This window comes from Maylandia zebra, linkage group LG12 (genome assembly GCF_041146795.1).
Source record: "Maylandia zebra isolate NMK-2024a linkage group LG12, Mzebra_GT3a, whole genome shotgun sequence".
Lineage (NCBI taxonomy): Eukaryota > Metazoa > Chordata > Actinopteri > Cichliformes > Cichlidae > Maylandia > Maylandia zebra.
Window position 1 is genome coordinate 5967335 of NC_135178.1, and position 7851 is coordinate 5975185.

Sequence of the window (7851 nt, forward strand, 5' to 3'; positions counted from 1 at the left end):
TATCCCAACTGTTATAGGGAGAAAGGTGAGGTACAAACTGGACATATTGCCCAGCCAGGATCTTATTTTCTATTAAAAAAATATTTTTGTGACATCTAATCCAATCCTCTTCCTTATTGACTACCTCTCTGGCGTTACTCACTCATCACTGGAGCAGTTCAAAAGCAATGATATGACACCACTAACAGTCAGAGTGCTCTTGAAAGGATAAAAGTGTTAGTACTTCTATCTGAATTGGTGTAGTATGACAGCAAATGAATAAATGTCAAAATTATTTAAATAAGTAGTGCTGTGGTTATTTTTCTACCCTGCAGGTGCAGAATTTAATTAATTTTTGTATAGTGTTGAAAAGAAAAAACAGTTCAGGTGCTGCTGAAACCCTAATTCATAAAAATACAAAGTGTAAAAAAGCAAACTGATAAAAAGAAAAAACAAACAAAGAGGAAAAAGAAAAAATCACAACACAAAGGGTAAAAAAAAGGTGTCCAACATGATGACTCTTTTCCAAAGACGAGGTAATGGTGCAACGTTGAGAACGTTGTTTTTGGTGCAATTTAAGGAGCAGCCTACAAGCCCGGGATAATTCTCATGAGAAGAAAATCATGGAAGAAAAAAGACACCGGTTATTTTCTGTTTTGAATCCGCAATTTTGTGTTGTTGTGCTGATGACAGCTTTTTGGCATCAGCACAGCAGCACACCACCACAAAAATGACTAGCAGTGCTGAAGGTTAGGAGTACTGCCACGGGCCATGCTTGTCATTTTTTCTCAACATTCAGGGGGTTGTACAGTGCAAATTTCTCTACAAAGTTGATATTGTTAACACTGTAAAATAAATTCTGTAAAAAAGGAAAAAAACAACAACAACAACAACAACAACAACCAGAAATTGACAAAATTCCAGCAGCTACTGCAGCAGAAATTAATGCTGTAAAATAAGAAAATGTATTTATTATATCTACTATAATATAGATTTTTTATATAATAAGTAATTTATAAGAAAATAGTTACTTTTTATACAATACTTTGATGTATGGTTAAAAAAGTTTTTAAATTTTACATTTTCACATACAAATGAAAAATGCACATGAAATGTTATTACAGTTACAATATGTTGTTGATTGCTGATCATATGCAGTATTATTGTAGTTGATTATTAAGATAGGATTTGCATGTGTTTAATGGTTATGAACATTGAAAGAGTTGCACTTAATAAAATATAAGCTTTACAGAAAAATGTACAAGCACTGTTGTATTACAGCATTAGTACGTTTCAATTTTCAATAGAATGATGGAATTTAGTTTTACAATGAAAAACTTGTTATTATAACATTATCAACATTTAGCAAAGAAGCAAACAATCCTAAACTTAAAAGGACATTAAACATTGCTGATGTAAGCAGATATCTCCCACTTAATTCAGTTCAGTTTTATTTATATAATGCCAAATCACAACAACAGTCACCTGAAGAAGGTTCTTTATATTATCTGGTAAAGTCCCCACAATAATATAGAGAAATTGTCAACAAAACGACAACTCCTTATGGGCAAACACTTGGCGACAGCGAGAAGGTAAAACTCCCTTTACGCAGGAAGTAATGACAGAACCACCTGCCGTGACAGACTGGGGGTGAGCGGATTGAGACAGGAGAAAAGATACAGCTTGGAAGAGAGCCAGAGATGAATAATAACTAATGATTAAATGCAGAGTTGTGCATAAATGCACAGTGAGAAGAGTACATGAAGAAGAAACAGCGCATTATGAGAGACAGTCCAGGCCAAAGAGACATAATTAGAGGATTCAGGGTCACCTGTCAGATTATATCTGTTTTCCCAAAATCCAACCTGGGGCCTGAAAGCTAAAGGCTCTGCCTCCCATGCTACTTTTAAATATCCCACGAACCATAAATACGCCTCCAGTCTGACACTGAAGTGTTCTTTTTTCATGATATGGAAAGTTTTTCATGATACTATGACGTCTTTAGGATAAGATGGGGCCTGACTGTGCAAGATAGAAACAAATATAGAACAAATTTTTTTTTGTTTCAATCCAGGAACAGTTGACAACAGGTCAAAGTCACACTGAAACAGAATGGAACGACTGCCTATTTCAAAGAAATGTAGCTAAAGGCTGTCGCTCTCTCCTTATCCATCCTGATTTATGCTAGTGTCTCTCACAACTGATAGCATGAGACTGCACCTGCAGCCCAATCAGGTCGCACAAGCATTCCACCTGCTTTAGAAATACAAATCTATACATGCTCTTGCAAGAAGGCTTGTGGTGTCATGAGGAGAGCTGGAAACGGGGCTGTTTAATGGCACATATATTGTTCACACTCACCAACTTGAATAACTTAAGAATAAATCTATACAGAAGGTTGTTTTTTGTTTTCCTTGTTTGTTTGTTTTTTTTAATTGCAAGAAATGAAAAGAAAGGCACACCAGAATTTAAACAGGCTGATGCATGAATATGTAATCTGACATCATTTACTACACTCAGTATACCGTGAAGTCTTTTTGTTATTAATGCCAGAGGAGGTCTGGAAGTTTACAGTTATTGAATTAGCAGCGCCTGGCCTGTACTGAGCTCTGACAGGGCTGCATTTTGTTAGTTAAGCCCAGAAACACTAAACACAGCACATACGGGTGTATTAACAGCACCTGACTGATGCCATTGTTGCTGGAGGCTTTTTGCTCACTTTTTGAGGGTTGGATTAATTGTGGTGGAGCTGTTTCTAGTTGGCAGTTAATTTCTGTAATAGGTTTTCCAGTAGGGTTATTTCACGGAATAACTTCGTAACAGTCATAGTTTATAAATATTTGTGGTCAGCTTGTTTATAGTTATTTAAGATAGTGCAAGAACCATACATGGACACGGATTTGTGGTTGGCTTGTTTAGTGAGAGTCCTGTGTATATACTCACATTCATCATTATCAGTTTCATGTAACCTCACACGTTCTTAAAGAACATTATAGCACACGTATCCCCTCTCGTTTATTTCCTTTCACTGACTTTCTCACACATACACAAACACAGCCGCTCCTCTCGCCTGCCCACGCATTTGGCCCTGCAGATCTTCCGCTGGTGTTGTTGTCAGTCTCCTCACACCCTGGTGATACTGTAGCAAGATAAAATCACCAGCCCACGTGGACCGAAGAAAGGCCAGCATGGGTTTGATAATTGGAGAGTGAGGGGGAGAGGGAGAAGCAATGCAATCAGACTCGGATAAGAATGAGACCTTAATTTGACATTTTTTTCTTTCTATCTATAGAAGGCTTTCCTTTGAGCTCCTCAACCCCCCTTGCCTGCAAACTTACAGTATCACTGAATTCTAATTAGAGAGCACTTGATGAGAGTGTGTGCTCACGGTGGCCTAGATAGTCTGACTTCATCGGTATGAGCCTCGGTGCCCTGGTGCAGTCGGTCCCCAACTGTGCCATCAAACGAGAGCTCTAGTCTCTGAGGGATGCTGGAAAAAGGAGCGTTGGGGGGGTAGTGTGAAGTACACGGAGAGATAACAAGACTGGGCATCACCAGAGGTGGTGGCAGGGGGGAGGAGGTAGATCTGAGGGGTACATTAGTAAGGCTGCGTATTTGAAGTTTGTGTATGTGTGTGATTATCAGAAACATCTTTTAACACAGGGCTCTTTGAATGCTCAGTGTTGTGGTGCTAACGCTGAACACTGCTGTGATATAACAGCAATTATAGGTGTTCCTGACTCCTATATAATCACTAGCAACTACTACACTGAGCCTATTGTACCCTGTTGTTTAGAGTGGACTTAATTACAGCACCCTAACAAATTATGTCGTTAATGTTTAATTTGGGGATTTTGATGTTTTTACATTTAAAATGATGCAGATTTGCATTTGAGAAGAAAGTCTATCCCTGATTCAGGAGGAAAAAAGTAGTTTTCTTCTGCATCATAAAACACTGGACCAGCTGTTTATCCTCTCGAGGATATTTGAGGGTGCATCGGAGTTTGCTCAACCAGTCGACATGTGTTTTGTGGACTTGGAGGAGACATCTGAGCATGTTCCTTGGGGTGTCTTATGGTGGGAACTTGCATGTATGGGGTATGAGGCTGTTGTTTCTGGTCACTCTGTTCTTGTACAACCATAGTGAAGGTTTGGGTAGCAATGTTTGCACTGACAGTGGGTTAGACTCATGTCTGCTGGGTGCTACGACTACCCTTCGTAAAAGATTCGAGTCACAATTTGTTTTTTTGAGAAAATCTAGGGTTAAAGAGAGTGGAGTATAAAAGTGAAGCTGTCACTTTTTAGATCCCTCTGCATTCCTACCCTCACCTATGGTCACGATACAGGTGCATGTGGCAGAAATGAGCTTCTCCCAAACAGTGGCTTGGTTCTACCTCAGTGATAGGGTGGGGGATTCAGTTATTCGGGAGGGGCTCTCAGAGTAGAGCTCCTAGTCTTCTATATTGAAAGAAGCCTTTTAAGGTGGTTCAGGCATCTGACTACGATGCCTCCTGTGTGCCTTCTGGTCAAGGTATTCCAGGCATATCCTAACCGGAAGTACATGGTGGGCAGACTCAGGACATGCTGGAGAGATTAAATTGCTCAGCTTGGTTGGGAATATCTAGGTGTCCACCAAGAAGAGGTAGATCAGGTGGCAGGGGAGAGGGAAGTCTATGAGCAGTCCTTTAGAGCTGGCTAGCCTGTTATTTCATCACCCAAAATAAAAACAGGAAAAAGGAAAGGTTTGAAATACAGGGGGTGCAGAATTATTAGGCAAATGAGTATTTTGTCCACATCATCCTCTTCATGCATGTTGTCTTTCTCCAAGCTGTATAGGCTCGAAAGCCTACTACCAATTAAGCATATTAGGTGATGTGCATCTCTGTAATGAGAAGGGGTGTGGTCTAATGACATCAACACCCTATATCAGGTGTGCAGAATTATTAGGCAACTTCCTTTCCTTTGGCAAAATGGGTCAAAAGAAGGACTTGACAGGCTCAGAAAAGTCAAAAATAGTGAGATATCTTGCAGAGGGATGCAGCAGTCTCAAAATTGCAAAGCTTCTGAAGCGTGATCATCGAACAATCAAGCGTTTCATTCAAAATAGTCAACAGGGTCGCAAGAAGCGTGTGGAAAAACCAAGGCGCAAAATAACTGCCCATGAACTGAGAAAAGTCAAGCGTGCAGCTGCCAAGATGCCACTTGCCACCAGTTTGGCCATATTTCAGAGCTGCAACATCACTGGAGTGCCCAAAAGCACAAGGTGTGCAATACTCAGAGACATGGCCAAGGTAAGAAAGGCTGAAAGACGACCACCACTGAACAAGACACACAAGCTGAAACGTCAAGACTGGGCCAAGAAATATCTCAAGACTGGTTTTTCTAAGGTTTTATGGACTGATGAAATGAGAGTGAGTCTTGATGGGCCAGATGGATGGGCCCGTGGTTGGATTGGTAAAGGGCAGAGAGCACCAGTCCGACTCAGACGCCAGCAAGGTGGAGGTGGAGTACTGGTTTGGGCTGGTATCATCAAAGATGAGCTTGTGGGGCCTTTTCGGGTTGAGGATGGAGTCAAGCTCAACTCCCAGTCCTACTGCCAGTTTCTGGAAGACACCTTCTTCAAGCAGTGGTACAGGAAGAAGTCTGCATCCTTCAAGAAAAACATGATTTCCATGCAGGACAATGCTCCATCACACGTGTCCAAGTACTCCACAACGTGGCTGCAAGAAAGGGTATAAAAGGAGAAAAACTAATGACATGGCCACCTTGTTCACCTGATCTGAACCCCATTGAGAACCTGTGGTCCATCATCAAATGTGAGATTTACAAGGAGGGAAAACAGTACACCTCTCTGAACAGTGTCTGGGAGGCTGTGGTTGCTGCTGCACGCAATGTTGATGGTGAACAGATCAAAACACTGACAGAATCCATGGATGGCAGGCTTTTGAGTGTCCTTGCAAAGAAAGGTGGCTATATTGGTCGCTGATTTGTTTTTGTTTTGTTTTTGAATGTCAGAAATGTATATCTGTGAATGTGGAGATGTTATATTGGTTTCACTGGTAAAAATAAATAATTGAAATGGGTATATATTTGTTTTTTGTTAAGTTGCCTAATAATTATGCACAGTAATAGTCACCTGCACACACAGATATCCCCCTAAAATAGCTAAAAGTAAAAACAAACTAAAAACTACTTCCAAAAACATTCAGCTTTGATATTAATGAGTTTTTTGGGTTCATTGAGAACATGGTTGTTGTTCAATAATAAAATTATTCCTCAAAAATACAACTTGCCTAATAATTCTGCACTCCCTGTAGTGTAAATTTAGGAGATCACATGAGATTCCTGATTCTGGTTTTAACATTTGTCTCTTCCAAGCAAGTTTTGCTCTTGGAACTCACATTCCTCTGGGAAAATCGGTTCGAGGACGGTCCACGGACAAAGAAGGATCAAATACCTGGAGCATATTAATGTCTGCAGGAGTAATGGGTGGAAGGCCTGGTGTAAACCCACTGAGCTGGGCTGCAACGGGTTCCCGGGAACAGTCTCTGCACTACACACTTAGGCTTCTTGGCACTACAGGATAGCAGGGGAAGAAAGCCACCAAAAATATCACTAAAAGTGATAAAAGAACTTCCTGGTGTCTGTGAATCAAGACAAGAACCATGGTTTCTTCACCAGGGTTTTTCACTGATGATAAGTCCAAGCTGCCCAACAGTGCAGTTGATGTTTCTTTAAAGTGAGAACATGAGAAAAAAAAATCATTGAGGGAGCTGAGTTGAGGGAATAATAGATGCACATTAGAAACTCAATTTTAATGTGGAATATAACAATTACGTTTCTTTATTTGTAAGAGTTTGGACAAAAAGGTTAATGAAGCTCCAAAAATTATAGTTTTAGTCATTAAACAGCACATTTGAATTTGGCTTAGTATAGGATGGGAAGATGACCACAATGAAGTTGAAGAGGGTCACTCTACAAAATGTTCTCACCTGTGTTAAGTCATTTAGCATTAGCGACTACAAGCTGTTATGCCCGAGCTTTAGCCGTGACAATAATAATAATTACGAGACGGCCGGAGCTGAAGAATCAAAGCATCCATTTGGCAGATGAGCTTCCAAATGACCCACTGAAAAAAGAAATGGCACCTGGCCAGCAAACATGTCAGCGCTCTCTCCTTCTTTCTCTCACCTTCTCGCTGGCGCTCTTTTACCCTCTGTCTCTATCCCACATTCAGAAGGCCATTTAAATGACATAGATGCTCACACACACCACATTTTCTTTATAATGTGTTACTTATCGTTGCTGTGCACACATATAAGCATCTTTCCATGTATGTAGTATGTATGTATGTATATTTGGACATTCGAAGTATTCTTGTGAAAGGAGACACCTTCTTTTTTCAAAGAATAAATAAGTCTCACCTACACACAGAAAAAATAAAAACAAAAAGAACACAAACTCATCACTTTCCCTGGTGTAATTCCACACTGTGTATTGCTTCATGCAGGGATGTGGCTGCAGAGGAGCTGCATCACGCTAACTACCAACTACAGAGACAGGGAGGCAAAGAGAAAGAAGAAGAAAAAAAGTCAATTAGAGAGGTGTGATAAACCAACACATCACAAACCACTACAGATGTTTGTGTGCTCCATATTTCTTCTGTCACAAACAGAAAGGAGCTGAAGATGTGTGGACGGGTACTAATGGGGGAAAACACATTTGCATTTTTTAAAGAACATTTCATTTGAAAATGAAATTATGTATATTTCAGTATTCCAGTCTACTAAAGCATGTATTTAACATCTGATGCAGAGTCAGTAGCTCCAATGGTATTCAAGGGTGTTTTTGGATTAATTCAGTTAAATTACA

The 7851-nt window shown here is 40.1% G+C and overlaps 1 long non-coding RNA gene across 1 annotated transcript in view; it reads left to right on the plus strand.

Moving 5' to 3' along the window:
- The window catches only part of LOC143421314 (uncharacterized), a 125033-nt gene extending 117489 nt beyond the window's left edge, over nucleotides 1-7544 (plus strand). The window contains exon 3 of the long non-coding RNA XR_013100934.1: nucleotides 7490-7544. This is a non-coding gene — a long non-coding RNA (uncharacterized LOC143421314). The remainder of the gene's footprint in view (nucleotides 1-7489) is intronic.
- The last annotated feature ends 307 nt before the right edge of the window (nucleotides 7545-7851 follow it).